This window comes from Pan paniscus, chromosome 3 (genome assembly GCF_029289425.2).
Source record: "Pan paniscus chromosome 3, NHGRI_mPanPan1-v2.0_pri, whole genome shotgun sequence".
Taxonomy (NCBI): Eukaryota; Metazoa; Chordata; class Mammalia; order Primates; family Hominidae; genus Pan; species Pan paniscus.
Window position 1 is genome coordinate 62,166,306 of NC_073252.2, and position 27,276 is coordinate 62,193,581.

General features: G+C 41.6%; 1 long non-coding RNA gene and 1 pseudogene across 2 annotated transcripts in view; one reads left to right on the forward strand and one right to left on the reverse strand.

The window, feature by feature from the left end:
- Nucleotides 1–27,276, reverse strand: part of LOC117979984 (uncharacterized) — a 377,942-nt gene that overhangs the window by 350,403 nt on the left and 263 nt on the right. For both annotated transcript variants that reach the window (XR_008625161.2, XR_008625159.3), the window contains exons 2-3: nucleotides 4,583–9,001; nucleotides 695–841 (exon numbers count right to left, since the gene is read on the reverse strand). This is a non-coding gene — a long non-coding RNA (uncharacterized LOC117979984). The remainder of the gene's footprint in view (nucleotides 1–694; nucleotides 842–4,582; nucleotides 9,002–27,276) is intronic.
- LOC100967315 (CMP-N-acetylneuraminate-beta-galactosamide-alpha-2,3-sialyltransferase 1-like) lies at nucleotides 10,671–21,547 on the forward strand (annotated as a pseudogene).

Below are 27,276 nucleotides of genomic sequence, written 5' to 3' on the forward strand. Positions count from 1 at the left end.
ATTCTCTCCCCCTTGGGAATATCACCCAATCCTATATATGTATGTGTGTTTGTACATACGTGTATGTGCACAAAAATGTGCATGCATATATATATAATTAAATTTATATATTTATATATTATATATTATATAAAATTAAATTTATATATTTATATATTATATATTACATATAAATTTATATATATATTAAATATATATAATTAAATTTATATATTTAGCTCAGATATCTCTCATGTGCTATGGAATCATAGATCCAAATTCCTACTTGGTTTCTCCAAATGCACAGCCATTAGACATCTTAAACTAAATAAATCTGTGATATTATAATGAACTGTCTCTCTCTCCCCTAAATCACTTTCTCATCTATTCTTCCCATCTCAATGAAGGCATCAACACTGCCCAGTTTTTTCAAGCCAAAACCTGGGATTCATCCTTTATTCATCTTTCACTGGTATCTCATATCCAGCCCGTCAACAAGTCTAATTGATTCAGTCTGCAAAATATTTCCCAAATCTCTATCTCCATTTCACAAATTTATATCTTCATTGTTACTGATCTAGTCCAATCTGTAATCACTTCTGTCACCTGATTAGAGCCACATTCTTCTCATCGATTCCCTCTTGTTCTCCTATAATCAATTCTCCACTATGCAGCTAGAATGCTCTTTTCAAAATATAATCGAAATGTAACTCACCTACACAAAATCCTTAATGACTCCCCATTGCACTTAAAGTAAAATCCAGATTTCCTTCCTTGATGTTCCAAAGAAACTTTGAACAATTGTTCCTGGCTTCAGGCTGAAAGGCTTTGGGACTTTGACAATGTAACATTTTTCCTTCTCCTAGGAAAAGATAGAATTAATAAAATGTCATAATTGTTCTTAAAGAATAACACAGCAAGGCCTACCCTATACTCCAGGGAAATATATATGTGCATATGTAATATATATTTTATAGATATATCTATATTTAATTTAATAGCTATATGTGTATCTGTATATACACATATATACACATGAATATATACATGTATATAGACATATGTACACATATATACATGTGTAATACATACACAAAATATATAGTACATATACCTGTATAATATATAATTTGTATGTAATATAATTATAAATATAATTTATATATCATTTATAATGCATATAGATTATACATATTTGTAATTTTGTAAATATATATACATACTAAGAGAAATAAAATATGCAAAGCCCTGCAAAATTATTTGTGATATCTTTGTGTGGAAATGATACGTTTGCTATCTCAATGTTTTTATTAGATAATAGAGAAAAATACTACCTTTATCAGTTAGAATGCTTTAAGCCACAAGTAACTGAAAACATAACTAAAAATGGCTTAAGCAAAAAGACATTTACTATTTCACGTAACAGTCAATCCCAGGGTGAGTTGATTCAGAACTCCAGTGAATTTAGGACTTCAGCATATTCACTCTGTCAGCTTTTGATCTCAGGCTTCTCCATAATGTTCAGGAGAAACCTGTAACAGCTGCAAGTGTCACTCCCTCATAGAACAAGCCCAAAGACACAAAAAAGAATATTTCCTTAATGTGTCTGCTCTTATCAAAAGGAAGAATCTTCTTTAGTCACCCATCTGAAAGACTATCCCTCACTGAGTAATTCTATTACTCAGAATTGTCTCACATGTCAATGTCTAAGCCAATCCACTTTTGAGTGGATTGGGATTATGATTATTTTAGACCAATTGTTACAGGACCACCAGGTTCATATGCCTGCTGTGCAATAACAGACCAATACACTGAGACAGCAGAGTTAGCAGCAGAGAGTTTAATGATTACAGGGCAGCTGAGCAAGGACATGGGAAAAACCCTCAAATCCATCTCCATGAGAGTTCTGGGCTGACGTTTTTAAGGGGTTGTGGACAGCTAGGGGCTGGAAAATTGAGGTTGCTGATGGGTCAGGAGAAGAGAGATGAAATCATCAGGATGTGGAAACTGCATTCTTTGCTGAGTCAGCACCTCATGGGGTCCTTCAGACCTGCTGGCATCAGTAGTTTCACATCAGTAGTTTCACCGGTATGCAGGACTTGAAAGAATATCTCAAATGGATAAAAGCTTCACAATGCTTAAGATGTTATCTAGGGGAACTATAATCTTGTGACAGGGTCTACGTGATTCTGGGGCAATAGGCAGGAAACAACCATGAGGAAGCAGGTCAGACAGCAAGCTGACCTAATGATTAATGCTGAATGTGCTTCAAGCTTGGTTCGTTTTTGTTTCTCTCCTTCCCTTCTTCCCTGGCTAATTTTATGCAGTTGATAGGCACAGTTTCACAGTCATAACTCAGTGTGTAGAGCTAGGGAAAAACAGCCTGCCATGAAGCTCATGGTAGCACTATATCTGAAAAAAAGTGGGGTCCCGTTAGCAAGAAGAAAGGAGATCTATTAAGAAACAAGGTGTATGGTGTCTGTCACACTTTCAGCAACTAAATAGAGTTTGCGATTAGGTGTCATCAATGTCCATCATTTCTGTCCAGTGGAAGTAATAAAAGTAATGGGACCATCTGGCATTTAAAGCATTCATCAGATCTATCCACAAAACTTTATGGTGTAAAATCTATTTATTACCTATTTCCTTCATCTTCAATTTCCCAAGACATAGAAATAACGACAGAATCTCACCAGCAGAGGGCTAAGAATTCATGCAGGTAATTTTTAAATTATTATTATTATTATCTTTATTTGATAATAAAGGAACAGGTAGGAAAACTTTTCTGAGTAGTGTTTACCTCTTGGCATACTAAAACTGTCATTTCACTGCTTCATAAAAATAGATACTTTGATTCTCAGTTAGTTGGAGATGATAACCTGGACTTAATATTTGCTCTCACATCTTTACTTCCTATCCCTGCCACTATGCATTAAAGCATCCCTAATTACATCAGTGAGGGTATTATCCAGATTGTAAATAATGTAAATAACTGTTAGGAGCTCTAATGCCTGGAATACAAAATTTAGCCCAAATCCAATGCCAAACAATAAGAGCATTCTGAGAGAAGATGACTCTTTTAATACTTTCTTCAGCGGGACTATTGTGGTCAAGCATGGCTCCACAAAATTGTTTGTGGACCTACAGCCAATACGTGGTGATGAAGTTTGCCCTAGGAAGCGATCACTAGCAAAGAAGATGCATCAAATAGCTTTGCCTCTAGTCACTACACCATTGAAAAGGAAAGCATTGACTAAGTGTTGGATTGGATTCAGAAGCTAGCTGACCTAAGTACAGGTCTTCAGGCTTTCTTGAATTTTTGCTGGTTGGTGGTAACTACAGTTTTTATTTTGCCTTTCTGTTGATAGAATCTCTATCAGTTGATTATAGGAGCAAAATTCTCCATTTACCCAGCTCCTTAGCTTTCCTTAGCTGAAGCTGAGGTCTTCAATTCCAACAACTCTTTAGCACTTTGATTGTGTCTTCATATTACATAATGAGGCCATCTATAATATTTATGTAGAAACCTTAATATTGAGCACCCAATACACAATAACCTTAAGCACATTTTCAACCAGTCTGTATTCTCCATCATTTTTTCTCTCAGATTTCATGGTGCCTTGAATGTCAATATATCAAAATTTTATACTTATTCTCTATCTTTATGTCTACTTCCCTCCGTGTATATATCCAGCTATCTCTGCTGGCAAAACCTACCACAAACATTTTCTGTAGCAGAGATAACTAATGCTTGCTCTGAGCTAGCCAACCAGATGATATGTGACACTTGAAATGATAAATGTATGGCTCACTACCTATTGTATAGTATTATGGTAATAATACATTATTACTATATCAGCGTAATATGGTTTCCACAAATATGAAGACTGCATTGCCACCATCAAGACAAATTTGCAGATCTGTGCCTCTCTGGCTTCAGGGTTGGAATCAATTATCAGTGTCCCACTGCAGTTCTAGTAGAGACTGCCAAAGTAAATGCAGTTGTGTGCTCATGGAGCAATACTGCAGTCATAGCTGAAGCCTGGACTTGCCTAGACCACAAGTTGGTCATGCCAAGAGTGCCTTTGTTCACTGTGTATAAGGGTGAAGAGATGAAAGAAGGGGAGTATTCAGAAGCACGGATGGCCTAGGGAAAGATTATAAGGCAATGTGGATTTCAGAGGATCAGGGAAAGAAGGAGAGAAATATAAGTTGTCTATTCCCTTTAACTTGCCACATCTTAGCACAGTTTATCTTTAACTTAAGTCATCAGTGTCTGATTAGATTGTCTTTACTTTCAAATGTGATTGCTCCTGCATAACTCTTGTGTACCTACAAATTTTTTTCTATTTTCATCCATGAAAGTAAAGGCTTTAACAAACAGAATGACATATAGATGTGTGTATGCATGAGTGTGTATGGAGAGAGATGACAGAAAGAATAAGCTTAAGGCTCAGTGTGGTGGCTCACACCTGTAATCCCAGCACTTTGGGAGGCCCAGGCAGGTGGATCACTTGATCAGGAGTTCAAGCCAGCCTGGCGAACATGGTGAAACCCCCCTATACTAAAAGTACAAAAATTATCTGAGCTCCATGGAGGGCACCTGTAATCCCAGCTACTCAGGAAGCTGAGGCAGGAGAATCAATTGAATCTTGGAGGCAGAGGTTGCAGCGAGCCAAGATCTCACCACCGCACTCCAGCCTGGGCAACAGAGTGAGATTCCGTCTAAAAAAAAAAAAAAAAAAAAAAAAAGAATAGGCTTAAGAAGGAAAGGCTATCATCCCTGAACTTGAACCTGAAATACCTGTTGTATTTACAAATTCCCAAGTAACTCAGCTCCTCTCTAGTTTTATTTTGAACACTCTTTTTATTTTGGCTCCTCTCTAGTTTTATTTTGAACTCTCTAGTTTTATTTAGGCTCCTCTCTAGTTTTATTTTGAACTCTCTAGTTTTATTTAGGCTCCTCTCTAGTTTTATTTTGAACACTCTTCCTCTTACATACTACAGTCTAGCTGCATTAGCAGGCAGATCCTGATGCATTTATACCATAAAGCCTAGAAAGTCATTTTATTTTATACACATTTACTATTATATTTTGAAGTTATTATATTTTGTCTCCAGTCACTGTTGCTTAAGTAGTTAAGTCAAACAATAAAGTAGGAAGACAGTGGTGTCGGCCGCAGGCTGGTCCCAAGCAGCGGAGGCCGCAGAGCTGAGTGGCGCCCCAAGTGCTGGATGCCTCAGCTGGAGGCCATCTGCAAGCTGGGCTGCTATCACTCGCTGGGAGAGGCAGTGAGGCCAGAGCGCCACCCAGTGCCCCTGGGCACGCCTGCAGCTGCCCTGCCTGCTGCTCTGCCTGGCTGACCCAGTAAAGCAGCTACAGTGTCTGGGATATATATCCTGGAGTTCGTCATTGCATGCCAGGAAAATTTAGAACACGGACACACACCAGGAAGTTTGGAGAGGAGGTTTAATAGGCAGAAGAGAAAAGAAAGAGAAACAGCTCTCTTTATAGAGAGAGGGGTCTCTGAGCTGAAAGGGCTGGCTGGTTGGCCAACGCACCTGATTTTTTAGTCAGGTTTGAGGAGGCAGTGTCTGATTTACATAGGGCTCACAGATTGGTTCGATCAGGTCTGACTTTTACATTGCGAGTGAGAAAGGCTGGTTGCCCCACCCTAATCTTATTATGCAAATGGACTTTCCAGTTGATCCCAGCGCCATCTTGTCTGTTCCTTACTGTACACTGGCTGGCAGAGAAGGGAAGATGGAACCGCCATCTTGAACGTATCTAGTCCCTAGTTCCTGCCAGCATTCACCCCTGCAAGCTCCCAACTTGCTTGTCTGTGTCTGCAGTTCAACTTCACAGGCTGCCCTTTGTTAGAAAATGATTTGCGGCTGCTTTTCATTAAAAAGAAAAGCCTTACTGAGGACTCCCATACCCTTACTATTAGCCTAAGTAATTTCTTCTTTGTCACCAGCAGAGAGCGCAACACTCTGGCTGCACACCTGCTGGGCCTAGGCCTGCAGCATGCCATGCAGCCCTCCTGAGGCCCTACAGAGCAGGCAGCCATGGGAGGTCTGCAAGGTGCTGTGCAGGACACTCTGCAGCTGTCCCACCTGGCAGTGGCCTTAGGAGACACTTAGTTCACTCCCTATCTAGGCATCATGTGTTTCCATTATCGAAGAAAAGAGTCAAACTTTGTAAAATATTTGGAGGGATTTATTCTAAGCCAAATTTGAGTGACTATAACCCATGACACAGCCCTCAGGAGACCCTGAGAACATGTACCCAAGGTGGTCAGGGAGCAGCTGGGTTTTATACATTTTAGGGAGACATGAGACTTCAAGTACATTTAAGAAATACATTGGTTCTGTCCAGAAAGGCAGGACAACTCGAAGGGTGGGGAGGGGAGCGGAGTGCGGAGCTTCCAGTTTATAGGCAGATTTAAAAAATTTTTGGTTGACGATTGGTTAAGTTTATCTAAAGACCTGGGATCAATAGAAAGGAAATATCTGGGTTGAAGTAAGAGGTTGTGGAGACCAAAATTTTATGAAACATATGAAGCCTCCAAGGTAGTCGGCTTCAGAGAGAATAGGTTGTAAAAGTTTCTTAGACTTAGGGTTTATGTTGATGTTAATGCTGGAGAGGTATAATGAGGCATGTCCAACCCCTACTTCCCATCATGACCTGAACCAGTCTCTCAGGTTAAATTTTAAGAGCGCCCTGGCTGAGGAGGAAGTCCATTCAGATGGTTTGGCTGGCGGGGGGCTTAGAATTTTATTTTTGGTTTACACCATTAGCTCAGAGGCTCATTGATGATATCCCTCAAGTCTGACAAGCGGAGACCTCTTCTGGTGGTGTTACCGCAACTCTGGCCTGAGTTCTTGGCTCACTCATAAGTAAAAATTAACACCAGCGCAAGTAGGAATTTATTTCAGGCAAAGTTTAATAGGCTTGTGGCTCTAGCAGCACAACGGAGCAGAGTACAAAAAAGGAGTCCTGATGTTAGCTCCCAAAAGGGCTCCGCTCTTGTCATTTTAAGGAAGTTGAGGCAGGAAAAAGGAGCAACGTTAGGCAATGTTTAGGCAGGGTCTTCTCTGCACCTACACAGTGAGGTCTCATGCCCAAACATGGGGCGCATGTGTCAGAGGCATTTGACCACGCATGAACCAGAGTCACTCCATCTTGAATGGGGGCTGGGTAAAATAAGGTTGAGACCTACTGGGCTGCATTCCTGAGAGATTAGGCATTCTTACTCACAGGATGAGATAGGAGGTCGGCACTAAGTACAGGTCACAAAGACCTTGCTGATAAAAAGAAGTGGTAAAGAAGCTGGCCAAAACCAGCCAAAACCCACCAAAACCAAGATGGTAACAAAAATGACCTCGGGTCATCCTCACTGCTCATGCATTAGCATGCTAAAAGACACTCCCACTAGTGCCATGACAGTTTACAAATGCCATGGCAACATCAGGAAGTCACCCTATATGGTCTAAAAAGGGGAGGAACCCTCAGTTCTGGGAATTGCCCACTCCTTTCCCAGAAAACTGCTAAACAAGGAGTAATCAATCCCTTGTTTAGCATATACTCAAGAAGTAACAAGTACAAGCAGCTGAGCAGCCAAAGCCACTGCTCTGCCTATGGAGTAGGCATTCTTTATTCCTTTGCTTTCTTGATGAACTTGCTTTCACTTTACTCTATGGACTCGCCCCGAACTCTTTGTTGCGTGAGATCCAAGAACCCTCTTTTGGGGTCTGGATCAGGACCCCTTTCTGGTAACACATGTACAGAAAATGGCAGATAACCTCCATCTTGGGTGGAGATTTTAGTATTACAATGAGATTGTAATGAGAAAAACTTGGTGAAAGCTCAGCACTGAAGTTCATCTTGTTGCAAACCAGCTGGATCTGGTCAAGTTCTTATCAGGAAGGCCAGAATCCTGCTTCAGTAATCTTGGAACACATAGCTGAAAGAGATAAATGGTTAGGTTCTTCCTTTTTTGGTTTTATGATTAGGAATCCAGCCTGGTCAGCTAAGTTAGGATGGACCCTCTCTCTGCTACTGTGACTGGGGTTAGCTTGTTAAAAGAGACAAGAAGGTATGGAAAAGAATATGCCCACATGTGTGAGGCCCACTAGGATGTTGATTATCTGTCTTGTCTGCCAGGACCAAGTCCCTTCCCTATACTGTCTCAGTGCAGGGGCTGGATGCTTTGTCTGTGGGACTGCTACTCCTTTCTTTTCGTAAGTTTATCCTATTGTTGCTGAGCAGCTTAATTGACAAAATGCCTGAAATCAGAGAGATTTCATCTGCCGAAAACTGGTGTCTAACTGTAAGCAAAAGTTGGTTAACAGTGGCAAAAGGAGAATGAAGGGGATCTGAAGGGCAAACCTGACTTTGCCTCTCTTCTACCCTCCACCCCACTATCCTCTGCAAGAGAGCTGCCCGCTGTTGGGAGCTCAGGAGTGTCTTCAGAAATCTCTCCACGAAGCTTCCTGCCATCTGTCATGAAATCTCCTCACAAGACCACATCAGGGAACATCTCAAAATCATCCTCAGAACCCTGCACCAATCATGTGCTGATGAGAAGCCGGTGGTGAGCAGTTGTACAAGATCCACAGAGCTTGATGGGAATTTGTCAACCCCCAAATATTTCTAAAGTTGATCTTATAGATGCTGAAAATGTCACCCTCCCTTTCTGGCCTCTTGGTCCTTGCTCCTGTCATTCGAAGCTGCCCATCTGAAGCCCTCTAGCCTCAACCTGAAGGTTATTGCCATGGATCTGGCCCAGATGCACGCCTGTCAAGGACCTGGAAATGACCTTTACATTGAAGCATCTGCTGCTCTGTGTGCAGGCTCTGATTTCAGTGTGTCAGGAGGACTGCAGTGGGTCCAGCTTATAGCTCATGGAAGTGCTGGTGATGATAATGGCTGGCTCAGGTGCCACAGGCCTCCATGGCAAGGTTTAGGAGACAATGAACTCGATGGTTGCAGTGGAGAAGTCAATGTCAGCCAGGATTTCTGTGGGAAATACACAGATGTGGTCAACCACATCACACAACGACTGGACCATCTATTCTGCAGAACTTATGCAGCTCAACGTACTTGTCACTCAGGCTCTGTTGTAAAAGAAGTGCCACAACACTTGGTCCCCAAACCCAACGCCTATCTCCAGCCAGCCAGAGACCTGCAGATGTGTCTAAAACTTTTTTCCATCCTGTCCAAAGTGCTGCTGAGGCCAAAGGACACCATCACCTCCCAAAGGCAGTTTCACAGCTACCTTGAGACAGTGATAAAGGACATCTGCAAAGGCATGTGGGGAGGACAGCCATTGTGTCCTGCCTCTGGGTGCTCCCTAGCTGCGAGGTCCTGTTGGTCAAACAGATACAGGAAGTGTAGTAGGGAATACTGATACCTCAAATTCTGACCACCCTGGAAGAATATTCTCAACTGACTTAGTTAATTCCATGCAAAATTATTAATATATTTTTTAAAACCTCTGGTGACGTGATTAATGCAGATAAATTCATCGAGATTTACCCTGAACTCTAAAAACATCTAGATGACATTTTCAACAACATAATAATAGCAGCTGCATCCACCTTAATCACCTGGCTGAAATGCATCAAAAGCACTGATAGATAGTCTTATCATCAAAACAACATTCAATATCTGTATAAGGAACTCCTTGTTCATCTTGATGATTCAGAGAGCGCCATCCAGGAAGCAATTTTAGAGGTCCTTTAAGATGGCAGCATCCTATCCTCAGATCTGATGAGGGAGACTGATGCTGTCATCTACAAGCAGCACTCTGCATTGGCTGGGAGCAGCATCTGTAGCACATGCAGGCCTTGCTGGCCACACAGTGACCAGCATTCTGGGCTGGGAGCATTCAGTGTGATGGCTAGGGGTGGGAACAGACACCAAACACTCATTCTTACCTGGACCAGAATTTGTGTCCTTTAAGCCTCCTAAAAAGAAATTTCATCTTTCTTTGGTTTCTGTCTCCTGAAATTTAATATCTCAGTGAACAGACTAAAAGGAGTTTGAATCTTAACAATCAATAAAGTTTTTCCCATTTTAACTATCATGGAACTTAAAAAGTTATCTAGACATATACATTAAGAGTATTTTTTTTCTTAGGTCAGTAATGCTAACAGTGTTGAAAATAGAGTAACCAGATCTAATTTTGCTTACTCTCTTATAAGTAGCAGTAAAGTAAAATTATATTTTATTTTCTATACCCAAGTGCCTAAAGGACTTTAAGTGAGTATTGTTATCATAAGCTAATATTTATGTTAATACAAAGGGGAAAATGTTGTGTATACTTTCCAACAATCAAATATTAATAATTATGCTTTATTGTTTAAAGATTTAATTTAAAATATTTATTTTTTTAAAGTCTTGGAGAATTATATTTCAATTGTTAGTCTATGATAATTTCTCTTACTGTTCTACATGCAAGTTTTCAAAAATATTCCTAGAAAATGTGATATGCACATGGTCTTAGTCTATTTATGCTGCTATAACAAACTACACCCTGCTCCCAGCCCCTGGCCAGGGAAGGCGGCCCCTCCCCAGTCACCCCACCTTTCACTCCCACTACAACCAGGAGAAGGTATTCCTGAGCCCTCTCCCACCCTCACCCTGCCTCCCTACTTCCCCAGCTCCAGTCTCTGCCAGTGGAGCCCACTGTGCCAGACAGTTTCAACGCTTTGCAAAGACAAAGACCCCTAAACTGGAGGGAGGAGGAGGAGGAAGAAGAGGAGTGGAGAGAGAAGGAAGAAGCGATGTGAGCTGGGAAGGGGGCAAGTATCCGGGACACTCACCCTTTTATCTACTCCAAACTCCCTTATGCCCAAATCCCAGAAACTCCAGCGTGTCTCCAGCCATGCTGGTACCATTTTCAGATTTCACCTTCTTTAACTGGAAATGTCAATGAGAGGAAATTAACATCTGCAAGAGCTGCAGTGAGCAAATGCTTTGAGCTTGGGCCAGGACAATTCCATTTGGGGACCTGAGATGGACAGTCACTCAGCCTATGGAGATGAAGAAACTGAGGCTCAGAGAGGTTAAGAGACTCCACTAAAGTCACACAGCCAATGACAGACAACCTTCTGTGGCCTTCATCAAGCTTGTCATATAACCCACCATGTCTCTGGTGACAGCATGGGAAAGACAAAGCCCTAATTAAGGATCATCAGAAACCACACTCGGAGGAGGGCAGCAGAGACAGCTTCCCTCCCTGCTATACCAAGACCCTTCCTTCAAGGTCCTCACTCCTGAGAGAGCCTGGACTGTCACAGAGGTTAATTACCTCTTAGCTTCTTCGGATGGGAATGGAAATCACTGGTTAAAGCTTTATCAAGAGACATCATCAGCTCTTTAAGGATTGCAGAAGAATAGGCTACTTTATTTTCTGAAAAGGAGGGAGTTCCTGCCAACCATTGCAGGGAGGTCGCCATCAGGACAGTGAAGATGGTGACCCTGCGGAAGAGGACCCTGAAAGTGCTCACCTTCCTCATGCTCTTCATCTTCCTCACCTCCTTCCTGAACTACTCCCACGCCATGGTGGCCACCACCTGGTTCCCCAAGAAGATGGTCCTGGAGCTCTTGGAGAACCTGAAGAGACTGATCAAGCACAGGCCCTGCACTTGCACCCACTGCATCAGGCAGCGTGGGCTCTCAGCCTGGTTCGACAAGAGGTTCAACCAGATCGTGCAGCTGCTGCTGACTGCCCAGAATGCGCTCTTGGAGGACAACACCTACCAATGGTGGCTGAGGCTCCAGCAGGAGAAGAAGCCCAATATCTTGAACAATACCATCAAGGAATTCAGAGCAGTACCTGGGAATGTGGACCCAATGCTGGAGAAGAGGTCGGTGGGCTGCTGGCACTGTGCTGTCATGGGCAACTCGGGCAACCTGAGGCAATTGTCATATAGGCCTGAGATAAACAGTCACAATTTTATGCTCAGGATGAACAAGGCACCCACGGCAGGGTTTAAAGCTGATGCTGGGAGCAAAACCGCCCACCATCTGGTGTACCCTGAGAGCTTCCGGGAGCTGGGGGACAATGTCAGCATGGTCCTGGTGCCCTTAAAGACCATGAACTTGGAGTGGGTGGTGAGCACCACCACCACGGGTGCCATTTCCCACACCTACACCCCGGTCCTTGTGAAGATCAGAGTGAAACAGGATAAGATCCTGATCTACCACCCAGCCTTCATCAAGTATGTCTTCGACAACTGGCTGCAGAGCCACAGGCGGTACCCACTCACCGGCATCCTCTCGGTCATCTTCTCAATGCATGTCTGCGATTAGGTAGACTTGTATAGCTTCTGAGCAGACAGCAAAGGGAACTGACACCACTACTGGGAGAAAAACCTGTCCGCGGGGTCTTTTCACAAGACGGGGGTGCACGATGCAGGCTTTGAGTCTAACCTGACGGCCACCTTGGCTTCATCAATAAAATCTGGATCTTCAAGGGGAGATGACACAGTGAAGGGTTGAGGATGGATGCACCATCATGCCTCTGCGTTTCCAGCCCCAGCATCTTGCCAGAGCCAGTCCATCCGGGAGCTTGGAGGGTCAGCCTCAGGTGTGTGCCCGAGTGCCACTTGCAGCCTCTTGCACCCAGCCGTTGGCAGCATCTACTCAGCAAGGTCACTACCCAGCATGGCGGAGCATGTCTCAAAACCTGTCTTGGGTGGGGACAACGTCCCCCAACTGCTGCCCCAGGGCTGGGGAGACGCTGGAAAAGGTTCAACCTCCACACATTAAAATCATTTTGGCTCCTGGGGTGGGATTGGGGAACAAATGTGGAAGACGCCCATATTCTGAGAGACAGCATGGTTTCCCAAGGAAGACTGGCAGAGAGACTTGGGTGGTGATTACCTCCAGCACAGAGAAACGCTGGGCGGTGTCCGCGCTGGGGGCGAGATGCTGCCCTTCTTTGCATGAAGCCGGCCTCTCCCTTGGCGTGATAACCCTGTCATCCCCTTCTTCCCAAAGCTCATTTAAGTGCCACCAGAGGCTTCTACCCCAAAGATTTTCACAAAAACTTGAGGCCAGGTGCCGTGGCTCACACCTGTAATCCCAACAATTTGGGAGGCCAAGGCAGGAGGATCCCTTGAGCCCAGGAGTTCAATACCAGCCTGGACAACATAGTGAGACTCCTATCTCTACAAAAATAAAATATTTTTTAAAAATTAGCCAGGCATGGTGGCACACACTTGTAACCCCAGCTACTAGGGAGGCTGAGGTGGGAGGATCTCTTGTACCCAGAGTTCAAGGCTGCAGTGAGCTGTGATCTCACCAATGCACTCCAGCCCAGAGTGAGACCCTGTCTCTAAAAGAAAGAAAGAAAGAAAAAAGGAAAAAAAAACAAAAAACTTGGCACCATGTTTCTAACTCCTGAAGATGCCTCTTCCCAAGCAGCTATTCCTTTGGATAATCAGTCTCATGGCTCTAATCGTGGCAAGAGCAGATCTGACCACTTCCATATGCCTTTGTATTTGGGGAAGAAAAGCATGTATTGGCTGAAATAAGGCAAAAGCCCCTACTTGGGAAAAGGGACCCCCACCAGTGGCCCCACTTGCTCCGTAGCTGGAAACATCTTTTCTGGTTTCCTGAGCTGGCACCTGAATTAGAACAAAGCTCTGAGGATATTCAGCGCCCCCTAGCAGTGCGTCAGAATGGGACCATACATTCTCATTCTCAAGACTACTCAATATGGTGCCCTTAACCTACAAGGCCACACAGGAGGCTTCCGGCAGCATTTTCCCCAAGGGCCTGAGCTCAGGGTCAAGTCCCTGCTGGCCACCTTGGGGCTGTCACTGGGGGGCTGGGCCAGGGACATCCCAGGAATGGCGACTGGCACATACCTCATCTTCTCGCTCCCCAACTACTCTCTTTTCCTCGTTAGGCTTCCTGATTATTGCTTGATTTTTTAAAAATTCAATTGACATTGTTTGCACTGTGGCTCTGTTGGTGGTCCTGGTGTTTTAATGAAGCTTGCCTCACCCAGCAGCTGGGAAATAGGGAGGCTTAAGGAAGGTTTGTAGGAGTCCTTGGACTTGGGATATTGGGGGTATCTAGGGCTTGGATAGTTTGTGGAATGTCCACAGCATCCTCCCGTTCCAACCCAACCTTCCTTCTTCCTCACTGTGGACTGGAATCCTCACTGTGGACTGGAATTCATTCTCAGGCTAGGAGTCTCCAAAACTCTATGAAACCTTATTGCTGCTGGGTGGGGAGTGAAGAGTGACAGGCATGGTGGGGACAGTGATTGTTGGCTCCAGTTACTAATGTTTAAGCTGAAAAACCACTTTTCTTTAAAAAAAAATAATAATCTCTTAAAAGGCCACTGCTGCCTTGAGGAGGTGTGACCTTTTCCTGGTGGAGTGTGAAGGAGGCATGGGGCCTGTGCTCCCAGGCTCAGGGAAACCCCCTCTGCACACTGGGAGGGAGGAGCTTGGGGACACCAGTCATGGGTAAAGGTCGCTTCAGGCCATTCACAAGAGTCCCTGGAAGTTGTATGCTAAGTTTGGTTTTTTCTCTGAATCTCTGCATATGAGCATTTTTCTGGAGAGAGGTTCCATAGCTTTTATTAGATTCTCAAGGGTTCAGAATGTGGAAAGTGTTAAACAAACAAACAAAAAACCTGTTTCAGCTTTAAAATCCTCCAAAACTTTTAAGACTTTTTTTTTTTTTTCTGATAAAGGCTGGTAATCAATGAGTCATCATTCACAACAGACATCCTCAAAGGGCAGAGCTCACAGACATGTATGACGTGAAGAATTCAGCAAACGTTTGTTGATTGGCTAGTCAAACACTGATACAAAGAGCGATGCTGTCTCCTGAACTCTTCCTCTTCTTCTAAAAGCTGACTCCATTTAGGGATGACTGGCTCAGGCTGAGCAATCGACTTCTCTGGGTTTTTTTTGAGTAAGAATAGGTCCCTCGAAATGAAGATATGTCTGTGTCTGAGCCGGATGCTGCCTGGGTCGGTCGTCTGCTCTCTGTCTGGTCTCCCTCCGTTCCACTAGGATGGTCAAGCTGTGAGATATCTTCCAGCCCCCAAATCCAGCTCTCCCATTTTACTGATAAGAAAAGCAAGGCCACATTGCAGTTGGGTGAGGAGTGGAGAGTGCCAGGCATGGGAGGACAGTGATTGTTGACTCTAGTTACTGATGTTTAATCAGAAAAACCACCTATCCTGTTAAGCACGTTTCCTAAAAGGCCACTGCTGCATGGGGAGGCGTGGCCTTTTCCTGGTGGAGTACGAAGGAGGGAAGTGACTGGCAATCAGGAACTGGCTGGGACAGATAGCACAAGTCAGAGTTTCAGCAACAACGGGGTGTTCCTGGCACCATGTTTAAATTGTCTGGAGGCGGGCTTTCCCAGCGAGTCTCCATGCAGCATCTGGAAAAAGTGTAACCAGAATGGAGGTGTCCGACTCTCCTCTGCTCTCTCAGCACTGAGCTGTGTCCGCAGGCTGCCTGCATGGCCCTAGGCAAGCTCTTGTCTCTGCCTTCTCACACCCTCCAGTGCAGGAGATGGCATTTCTCTTATGAGACATAAAAGAAGCCCAGCAGACATCTCTTATGTCTCATTGGCTTAGCAATGGGCACTTAACAGAATAAAAGCCAACTGTTGTGGCCAGAACTAAATGCACCAGTTTGGCGTAAACCAAATGGAACCCTGGGGTGAAGGTGGCTGGGAATTAGACAAGAGTGTTAGCCAAAGGGCACCATGCATGCTGTCAGCAGGAGAATGAGGAGCACTCTTGTTGGGCAGGCAGTGGCAGGGGCTCCCTCAGGCCCCTGAATCCCAGCCTAGGGCTCTTTCTACTCTGCAGGCAGAGAGCTCCTTGGAGACCGGCCCTGGGCTCAGGCAGGGAGTAGACGGGTCCCTGCCTGCAGCACCCAGAGCTGAACCTGAAGCCACAAAGATAGGCTGACAAGGTGGCCCATGAGGTGTCAGCAACATCCCAGCCCCCTGGGTCTCCCCAGTGAGTCAGGGTACTGATTTGCTATAGCTGGAGCTACATGCCCCTCCCCTCCCCTCAGTCACCTTTTAGGGGAGAAAGGAGGGCAGATTTATAACCTCCGGTGCTCTGCAGGGATCCTGGGCTGGAAGAAAGTTCATAAATGGATGAATGCCTTTTAAAACTCTGGCTAGTCCTAGCATCATTCAGCAAAGCATTTGGCTAGGCTTAGAGAGAAAAGCCAGATATGAGAAAATAGAATGTAAAATAGAAAAAAAAAGTCAAGAAGGTGGAGAGGGCAGTTAAGATCTGGGTGATTCTTTAGGGAAAGGGCTTGTTGAGAGGTTTTGATGGAATCCCATTCTCTGATGTGGCCAGAAAGCCATGCTAGAGGCCAGTCCCACCTGGATGTGACTCTGGCTTCTTGGCAAAGGTGGAATAAAACCACAGAGAACATTTAGAACAGGGATGTTTGCTTTGAGGTAATCTGAAAACAAATAACAGAGAAACCAAAAGAACTCACTCTCCCTCACCTGGTTAGGATCAAAACTACTTTATGCAGGGAAGCCCACGCCCTGAGGGGCCACCGTCCAGCTAAAGATCACTGGATGCCAGGCATGTGTCATCAGGAACCAGCACCTGTCCTCGCCCCTATGAAAAGCCCTGGGGGTATCATTATATCCATCATGAACATCTGGTTTGCAGCAAATGTGACTGCATGCCACCAGGATCATCCTGCCCCATGGACTGGGCTAGCCAGTTTTGATATAGAGTCAACCTCCCTCTTCTTGTTTGCCATGAAAACACCAGCTCCTGCACCCCTGGGGTGCTACCTGACACCTGTGCAAAGAAAAGGAGGAAGACTTAGAAGAAAAGGCAGAGACAGGCAAAGCAGCATCTCAGCTTGTCAGGATTAGGACATTACCGATTTTTTTTCTTATCAAAAGAGCACTGAATTTCCTACTGACAGTGAGCCGCCTTTGCACCTCCTGTTCTCCCTCCCAGCCTATCAGGTGATACCATCACCCAGCCTCATCACTCAGCTTCTTCCTAGTACAAAACTGCCATCGGTTGCACGTTCTGAGCTCCGGGATGTCAGATTTAACCATAGCCTGCGTCAGGGCCTCCCCCTCCAAGCCCCTGCCTCTTAGGGTGATTATGGGTTTATTCCCTTCCTCCTACACAGTCGTTTCCCTTCACTGAATTCCCTTCAAAACCAAAGTTTCTTGAGCACTTTTTCTTCTGTGCAGTCTTGTGTGTTTGGCTGTTGGTGTTTTAAAATTTGCTCTCTATTCTCCCTCACCTCTCTCCGTGTTGTTGTGAAGCTGAGCACTGGTTGGGATGCATTTGAATGATGTTAGCAATATCCTGTTTTCCTCATCCCCTGCTCTGTTTTATTTATTGTTGAATATTTCCAATGATCCAAATCAAAGTGAATAAAAAAAGAGCTATTTTATTAAAAAAAAAAAAACTACCATAGATTGGGTGGCTTATAAATGACAGAAACTTATTTCTCACAGTTTTGGAGTTTGGGAAGTTAAAGGTTAAGGCACTGGCAGATTCGGTGTCTAATGAGGGTGCACATCCTAATTTATACACAGCTGTCTTCTCACCTGCCCATGGCTAAAAAGGCAAGGGAGTTCTCTAAGCTCTCATGTCCCAGAGGCCTCACATGACACTGGGAATTAGGTTTGAACATATGAATTTGGTGGGTATATAAACATTGTGTATGGCACACATATTCTAATTTATAGATAATTTAAGTAGATAATTATTCACATTTATTGAAAGGGTTATTTTCTTTACGATGGAATTCCCTCTGGGTTCTAATTAGTTGCCTCCAACTCGTTCAAATGTTACTACAATACCTTTGGGCAAAGAAGCCAGTCTTCAAATGCGAAAGGTCAGCTGCTCTCCAACTGTGTTCATGAAGGCCTGACCTCAGGACTCAGTATTTCCTAATCTTTTTGATAACCACAAAACAGATGTTCCAGTTTTTGAACATAATATGTCTGGCATAATATACTAGAAAAACACTAGATTAGGAAGAAAACTAGGTTCTAGTCTTGACTCTGCATCTACAATTATGTGAATTTATTCAAGCCATTTAATGTCTTTGGGTCATCCTCTGTGAAACAAAGGAGTTGAACATTTAGATGATGGTCAAGCATCCTTTCTGTGCTAATACTCAATAATTCAGGAGTATGGAGTAAAAATAATACATTTAAAAATGTTCTGTAACTATAAAACATTGGCATCCGACACCAGGGAGAGGCCATTTCCTGATGGTCCACACCTATTGCACTAAAGTGTTCACTGAATGCAGATGCCAGTGAGAAGCAACTTCCCGGGCATGGGCATTAAGAGACAAAATGGTAGAACATGAGCTTCCGGGGGCACAACATCAGAAAAGGGAGGAAAGCCTCAAATGGGCATACAAACAACTTTCTAAACACACAGCTTGTGCTCACCTCCCAAGTGTAACGAGGGCACTGCACATCCAGGCATTTCACCTTAAGGGAAGAATTATGGGAAAGGGGTGCAAGACATGGGAAGGAGGGCCAGCCTATAAGGTCCTAGAATCAAGGTTAAACACTGCATTTGACCTTCTCAGTGCCCACTTGGGTCTCTTCCAAGCATACTTTCCTTTCTTTCCTGCTCTAAAGCTTTTTAATAAACTTTTATTCCTGCTCTGAAACTTACCTTGGTCTCTTTTTCTGCCTTATGCCCCTCAGTCAAATTCTTTTTTCTGAAGAGGCAAGAATTGAGGTTGCTGCAGACCCATATGGCCCCGCTGGATTTCGGACTTGCATGAGGCCTGTAGCCCTGTCATTTCGGCCAATATCTTCCATTTGAAATGGGCGTATTTACCCAATGCCTGTACCTCCATTGTATCTAGGAAGTAACTAACTGGCTTTCGACTTTACAGGCTCATAGGCAGAAGGGACTTACCTTGTCTCAGATGAGACTTTGGACTGTGGACTTTTGAGTTAATGCTGAAATAAGTTAAGACTTTGGGGGAACTGCTGGGAAGGCCTGATTGGTTTTGGAATGTGAGGACATGAAGTTTGGGAGGGGCCAGAGTTGGAATGATATGGTTTGGTTATGTCCCCACCCCAATCTCATCTTGAATTGTAGCTTCCATAATCCCCATGTATCACGGGAGGGACCTGGTGGGAGATAACTGAATCATTGGATGGATTTTTCCCATGCTGTTCTCATGATAGTGAATACATCTCATGAAATCTGATGGTTATATAAAGGGCAGTTCCCCTGCATATGTGCTCCTACCTGCTGCCATGTAAGATATGCCCTTGCTCCTCCTTCAACTTCTGCCATGATTGTGAGGCCTCCCCAACCATGTGGAACTGTGAGTCCATTAAACCTCTATTTCTTTATAAATTACCCAATCTTGGGTATTTCTTCATAGCAGTAAGAAAATTGACTAAACCACATGCAAATGGAAACCAAATGTGACCAGGAATAGCTATACTTTTATATAATAAAGCAGTCTTTAAGTCAAAAGCAACAAAAAGAGACAAGGTTATTATATAATGATAAAGGGATCAATTTAGAAAGAAGACATAACAATTGTAAATATATATGCATCCAACATTGGAGCACCCTGATATTTAAAGCAAATATTATTACATATAAAGGAAGAGATAGACTCCAATACAATAAAAGTTGGGGATATCAACACCTTGCTCTTAGCATTTGACAGATCATCTACACAAAAATTAACAAAGAAACATTTAATTTAAACTGCACTTCAGATCAAATGGACCTAATAGACATTTATAGCACATTTCATCCAACAGTCAGAGAATGCACATTCTTTTCATCAGCACATGGAAAATTTTCCAGAATAGACCACATGTTAGGCCACAAAACAAGTCTCAAAAAATATAAAAAAATTGAAATCATATCAAGTATCTTTTCTGTCCACAATGAAAACTATAAATCAATAACAAGAAAATCTTTCAAAACTATACAAATGCATGGAAGTTAAACAACATACTCCTGAATGATCAATGGATCAATGTAGATATTAGAAAGGAAATCTAAAAATTTCTTGAATCAAATGAAAATAAAAACATATGATACCAAAACCAATGGAATACAGCAAAAGAATATTGAAAAAAAGCAATATATTGCTATTTATAGCAATAAACACCTGCATCAAAAAAATAGAAAGACTTCAAATAAACCTAATAATGCATTTCAAGGAACTAAAAAAGCAAGAACAAAACAACCTCAAAACTAGTAGAAGAAAATAAATAATAAAACCAGAGCAGAAATAAAGCAAATTGAGATTAAAAAACAATTAGGTAGGCTAACCAAGAAAAAAAAAAGACCCAAATTTTAAAAATCAGAAATGAAAAAGGAGACATTACCACTGATACCACAGAACTACAAAGGATCATTAGAGACTATTATGAATAACTATATGCCAATAAATTGGCAAGCCTAATGAAAATGGATAAATTCCTGGACATTTACACCTACCAGGTTTGAACCAAGAACAAATAGGAAACCCAAACAGACCAACTACAAGTAATTAAATTGAATTAGTAACAAAAAGTGTCCCATCAAAGAAAAGCCTAGGACCTGGTGGCTTCACTGTTGAATACTATCAAACATTTAAGGAACTAATATCAATTCTTCTCAAACTCTTCAAATTAAAGAGGAGAGAATTCTTTCAACTTATTCTGAGACCAGCATACCCTAATACCAAAACCAGACAAGGACACAACAAAAAAACAAAACTATAGGACAAAACCTATGATGAACATAGATGCAAAAATCCTCAACAAAATACCAGCAAACTGAATCCAGCAGCACATTAAAAAGATTATTCACCATGATCAAGTGGAATTTACCCTAGGGATGCAAGGATGGATTAACATATGAAAATCAATAAACATGATACATCACATCAACAAAACGAAGGACAAAAACCACTTAATCGATTGGGTGCAGTGGCTCATGCCTGTAATCCCAGCACTTTGGGAGGCCAAGGCAGGCAGATCACCTGAGGTCAGGAGTTCGAGACCAGCCTGGCCAACATGGTGAAACCCCATCTCTACTAAAAGTACAAAAATTAGCCAGGCATGGTGACACATGCCTGTAGTCCCAGCTACTTGGGAGGCTGAGGCAGGAGAATTGCTGGAACCCGGGAGGAGGAGCTTGCAGTGAGCCGAGATCACGCCATTGCACTCCAGCCTGGGCAACAGAGCGAGACTCCATCCCAACCTACCCCACCCCCCCAAAAAATAAAAAAAAACATGACTTAATCATTTCAATAGTTGTTGGAAAAGTATTAATAAAATGCAACACCCTTCATAATAAAAATCTTCTAGGTATAGACTAGGTTTAAAAGAACATAACACAATAAAGGCCATATATGATAAACCTAAGGCTAAGATTATGCTAAATGGGGAAAAGCTGAAAGCTTTTCCTCTAAGAACTAAAATAAGACATGGATATTCATTTTCACCACTCTTATTCAGTGTAGTACTGGAAGTTCTAACCAGAGCAATTAGGCAAGAGAAAGAATAAAAGGCATTCAAATTGTAAAGAAGAAAGTCAAATTGTCCCTGTTTGCAGACAACATAATCTTATATAAAGAAAGCTTTTAAAGATTTATCAAAATACTCTTAGAATTGATTTTAAAAAACTCAGTAAAGTGCAGGATACAAAATTAACATACAAAAATGAGTAGCGTTTTTATATATCTACAAGAAACTAGTGAAAACAGAAATCAAGAAAGCAATCTTATTTACAATAGTTACAAAAAAAGAAACCCTATGATATGGTTTGGCTGTGTCCTCACCCAAATCTCATCTTGAATTGTAACTCCCACAATTCCCACTTGTCATGGGAGCAAGCCAGTGGTAGGTGATTGAATTATGGGAGCAGGTCTTTCCTGTACTGTCCAGTGATAGTGAATGAGTCTCATGAGATCTGATGGTTTTTAAAAGGGGAGTTTCCCTGCACAAGTTCTCTTCTCTTGTCTGCTACCATGTAAGATGTGCCTTTCACCTTCCACCATGATTGTGAGGCCTCCCCAGCCATGTGGAACGGTAAGTCCAATAAACCTTTCTTTTGTAAATTGCCCAGTCTCAGGTACGTCTTTATCAGCAGTGTGAAAATGGAGTAATACACCCTAGAAATAAATGTAACCAAGGAGATGAAAAATTCTTATAAGGAAAATTATGAAACACTGATTAAGGAAATTGAAGAGGTCACACACAAAAAATGAAAAGGTATCACATGCTGACAGACTGGAAGAACTGATATTTTTTAAATGACCACAATGCCAAAAGTCATCCACAGATTCAATGCAATTACTATCAAAATTCCAATGACATTCTTCACAGAAATAGAAAAAAAACTCCTAGCGTTCATATGGAACCACAAAAGACCATGAATAGCCATAGCAATCCTGAGCAAAAAGAACAAAGCTGGAGGCATCACAGTAGACTTCAAAATATACCACAAAGGATTATGGTATTGGTATAAAAACATACACATAGAGCAATGAAACAGAAGAGAGAACATGTAGAGAACAGAGAAACAAAAGGCATTCAAACTGTAAAGGAGAAAGTGAAATTGTACCTGTTTGCAGACAACATATTACACTTTTTAAAAAGTCCTAAAAGCTTCATCAAAGTACTCTTGAAGCTGATAAACAAATTCAGTAAAGTTCAACTTATTTTCAACAAAGGTGTTAAAGACATTCATTGGGGAAAGGACAGTCTTTTCAATAAATGGTGCTGGGAAAAACTGAATATCCATACGCAGAAAAATGAAATTAGATTGCTATATCTCATCATAGGCAAAAATCAAATCAAAATGCATTAAAGCCTTACATGTAAGACCTGAACCTATGACACTCCTAGAAGAAAACATTGAGGACATACTTTAGGACACTGGTCTGAGCAAAAATTTTTGGGGTAAGACCTCAAAGGTACAGGCAACCAAAGCAAAAATAGACAAACGGAATTACATCAAGCTAAAATCCTTCCGTATAGCAAAGTAAACAATCAATACAGAGAACAGACAACTCAGTGAATGGAAGAAAATATTTGAAAACTACTCATACAAGAGATTAATAATCAGAATATATAAGGAACTCAAACAACTCCATAGCAAAAACCCCCAAATAATCCAATTTTAAAATGGGCAAATGATCTAAATAGGCATTTATCAAAAGAAGACATATAAATGGCCAACAGACATATGAAAAAATGCTCAACATCACCAGTCACCAGGGAAATGCAAATCAAAACCACAATAAGACATCATCTCACCTCAGTTAAGATTACTATTACCAAAAAGGCAGAAAATAACAGATGCTGGTGAGGATGTGGCAAAAGGAGAACACCAGTGCATTGCTGGTGGGAACGTAAATTAGTACAGAAACTATGAAAAACAGTATGGAAGTTTCTCAAAAATCTAAAAATAGATCTACCACATGATCCAACAATCCCATTCCTGAGTATACATCCAAAAATGGAATTCAATAAATTTAAAAGGTATCTGCATGCCCATGTTTATTACAGTACTATTCACAATAGCCAAGATATGGAATCAATCTAAGTGTCCATCAACAGATGAATGGATTTTAAAAATGTGTTATCTATACAAAAACATGAAATCATGTAGTTTGAAGCAACATAGATGGAACTGGAGGTCATTATGTTAAGTGAAATGCCAGGCATAGAAAGACAAATAGCACATATTCTCACTCATAAGTGAGAGCTAAAAAAGTGGATCTCATGGCAGTATAGAGTAGAATGATGGTTACCAGAGGCTGGGAAGGTTGAGGGTAAGGAGGATGAAAAAGGTTGCGTAATGGGTACAAAAATACAATTAGATAGAGGAAACAATTTCTAGTGTTCGATAGCACTAGAGGGTGACTATAGTTAACAATAATTTATCGTATATTTCAAAATATCTAGAAGGAAAGATGTGAAATGTTCCTAACACAAAGAAATAAACAATGTTTGAGGTGATGGATATCACAATTACCTTGGTTTTATCATTATACCTTGTACGCAAATATCAAAATACCCCATAAACATATGCTTATTATGTATGTATTAATTTAAAAAGGAAATAAAACCATAATATTGCTGAACATTACACAAAAGCAACAGAAAAGGGAATTCTCTGAAATTAGAAAAGTTTTCCCAAAACCTGTGAGAAAGCAAATAAGCATAGAATAAGAAAGTAAAAATCTGCTTTGCCATTCATCAGCTATGGGATAACAGGCATAAATAAAGCCAGCTGTGAAATTAACAGAAAATACTATTTCTCTCTGGAAGATGCTTTAAAATGTCTCAAACACACACACACACACACACACACACACCCTTAGAGTAACTGATTTTTTACTCACACAATGCCCTTTTCTCTAAAATCATAGAGCATTTATGACAACATCAAAAGATTGTCAAAAACTCTGCTGTTTAAATCCTATTATTAAGATTGAAATATCTCACTCTTGGCTAGAATATCTAAAGTCACATTGACACAGAGAAATAGTTTCCACTTCTGAGAGGCAGAACTTTGCAATTTTCAAAAAACAGAACCCTGGGTCCGTCTTGTATTATGTTGGTGCAAAAGTAATTGCAGTTTTTGCCATTAGTAATAGTTTAGATGTAGTGTAGAATTCTTTACAAACAGCCTTGCTTTCTTTTGAGTCTATCAAAGCACTACTTCATTTCAATTCCTTCTAAACTCCATACTTCCCCAAATTCCTACAATAAATCTATCTCTTCCTCTGTTGGTGAGGTACCCCATGGTTCTTCTGGAATGTGGGCTCCCTCCTTGCAATGAGCCAGTAAACCTGATGATATGGTCTGCTCTGTGTCCCCACCCAAATCTCACCTCAAATTGTAATTCCCATGTGTGCATGGAGAGACCTGGTCGGAGGTGATTAGATTATGGGGGCTGTTCCCCCATGCTATTCTTGTGATAATGAGGGAGTTCTCATGAGATCTGATGGTTTTAAAAGTGGCAGTTTTTCCCACGCTCTCACTTCTCTCCTGCCACCATGTAAGATATGTCTTGCTTCTCCTTCACCTTCTGCTATGATTTAAGTTTCCTGAGGACTCCCCAGCCATGCGGAACTGTGAGTCAACTAAATCTCTTTCCTTTACAAATTACCCAGTCTCGGGTATTTCTTTATAGCAGTGTGAAAACAGACTAATATACCTGACTTTCTTGAAATACAGTTTTGTTCCTGATAAACTTAGGCTTATTGGGCTAAAAAGCCTGTCTCATATTAGTTCAGGAACACCAATTTCACATAAAAATGAGCAACAACTCACGCCTGTAATCCCAGCACTTTGGGAGGCCAAGGGGTGGATCACGAGGTCAGGAGATCGAGACCATCCTGGCTAACACGGTGAAACCCCGTCTCTACTAAAAATACAAAAAATTAGCCGGGCATCGTGGCGGGTGCCTGTAGTCCCAGCTACTCGGGAGGCTGAGGCAGGAGAATGGCGTGAATCCGGGAGGCAGAACTTGCAGTGAGCCAAGATCACGCCACTGCACTCCAACCTGGGCAACAGAGCGAGACTCTGTCTCAAAAAAAAAAAAAAAAAAAAAAAAGAGCAACAAAAAAAGCATCAAGTTCAAATCCATGCAAAGTTATTATGTGAAAAGAGAGAATAAGGAATATAACATCATCATCAAAGATAATAAAAACATGCCTGAAAGATGCACTACAAAACAATTTATTATTTTGAAACTAGCTAAATGACATTAGAGAAATGATAAAAGATATGGAAGAACTTGATTCTGAATTAGAAAAACCTCAGAAATGAGGTGACAGAACTCAGGAGAATTAGTAATAAAGAATAAACTACAAGAAACACAAAAGCTAATAAATGCAACAGATTATGATTTGCTGTAAAGAAACCGAGTCAATCCTTAGATCAATGTTTCTGTAATAATTCTGATTGTCAGACACTCTTTCTCCAATTAATTATTAAGGAGGGGCTCATGAAAACACTAGTCTCACCAAATTGATATATCAATTGTTGATAACAGTTTGTACCTTTTGTATATGAGTTAGTTTTGCTGAATGTAAAATCTTTGGCCTACATATTTTTCCCTTAAGTTTCCTCAATATGTCATTCTACTTTTTTATGACATAAAGCCTCACTGTCAAAAAGCTGTGATCGCCTAGTTTTCTTTCCCATTTTACATACGTGACAAAACATTAAAATCTGTTAAATCTGGTTGCTTGTTACATGCCTGAAATAATTCACACCATATTTTATCAAATCTAACATGCCCTCAATTTTAAGATGCATCGTTTTCTGTATTTATTTTTTAAAAATGCATCCTCTATTCATGGATGTTAAAATATGAAGAAGCGTGGGTAATGGCAGGCCATTGTTTTGGCCTAGCCTTCTACACTAGGCCCCATCAGATCAAACCAGAATGGAGTTGCTTGTGCTAAGCACCATGTAATTAAAGTGGATTTTGAAAAAATGAGCCAGTTTTTTTTTTTTAAAAAACAGGAGATTCTAGTTAACCTAGTGGGCATAATAAGGAAGTATGCTCTGTTTTAACCTTTACAAGGAAAGAAACTTTGAAATAATCTGATTTTTGTTCTGTTTCTGCTTTCTTCAATCTTTTTCATTATCTTCAGTCCTGTAGCATTATCTTAGTGCTAGAGCAGAGCCTTGAAAGAATAGAACACAGATCAAGAACATTTTAATGTGGAAAAGGTTCACAACCGGATTGAGGAACACGGATAATGCTATAGGTGAGCAACATAAAGCTTCCAGGCATTTTAAGATGTGCAATTTTGAAGAGAATAGAGGGCACGAAGGATAATACAGTTTTGCCTGGACCCTCATCTCCATATGAGAGGAAAAATTTCTAATTAAAAATATGATACATCACAGAAAATTACATAATACCCAAAGTCAAAGTATATGCTAATTTAAAAAATCCTGCAGAGGTTTATTCAAATATACTGTGTTATTTAGTGAAAGACAAATCCTAATGTTATTGTGTCCAACTCATTTTTGCTTTCTAAGAAAGGTGACACGGAAGTAAATGAAAAAGAATTATATGAGAACTTCTTAGATATGTGTTCTGGTAATCTAACAGTGACTAGCTCTATAACCTTGACCAAGTCACTTGCACTGACCGGAAGTTCCTTTCCCTTACCCACAAATTTAAGGGACCAAACTGGATGATCTAACGACATCTATGGCACTAAAAGTCACATGATTCTATTAAATCTGAGGCAGTGCCTCACATGTAGTGGACTCCCAAA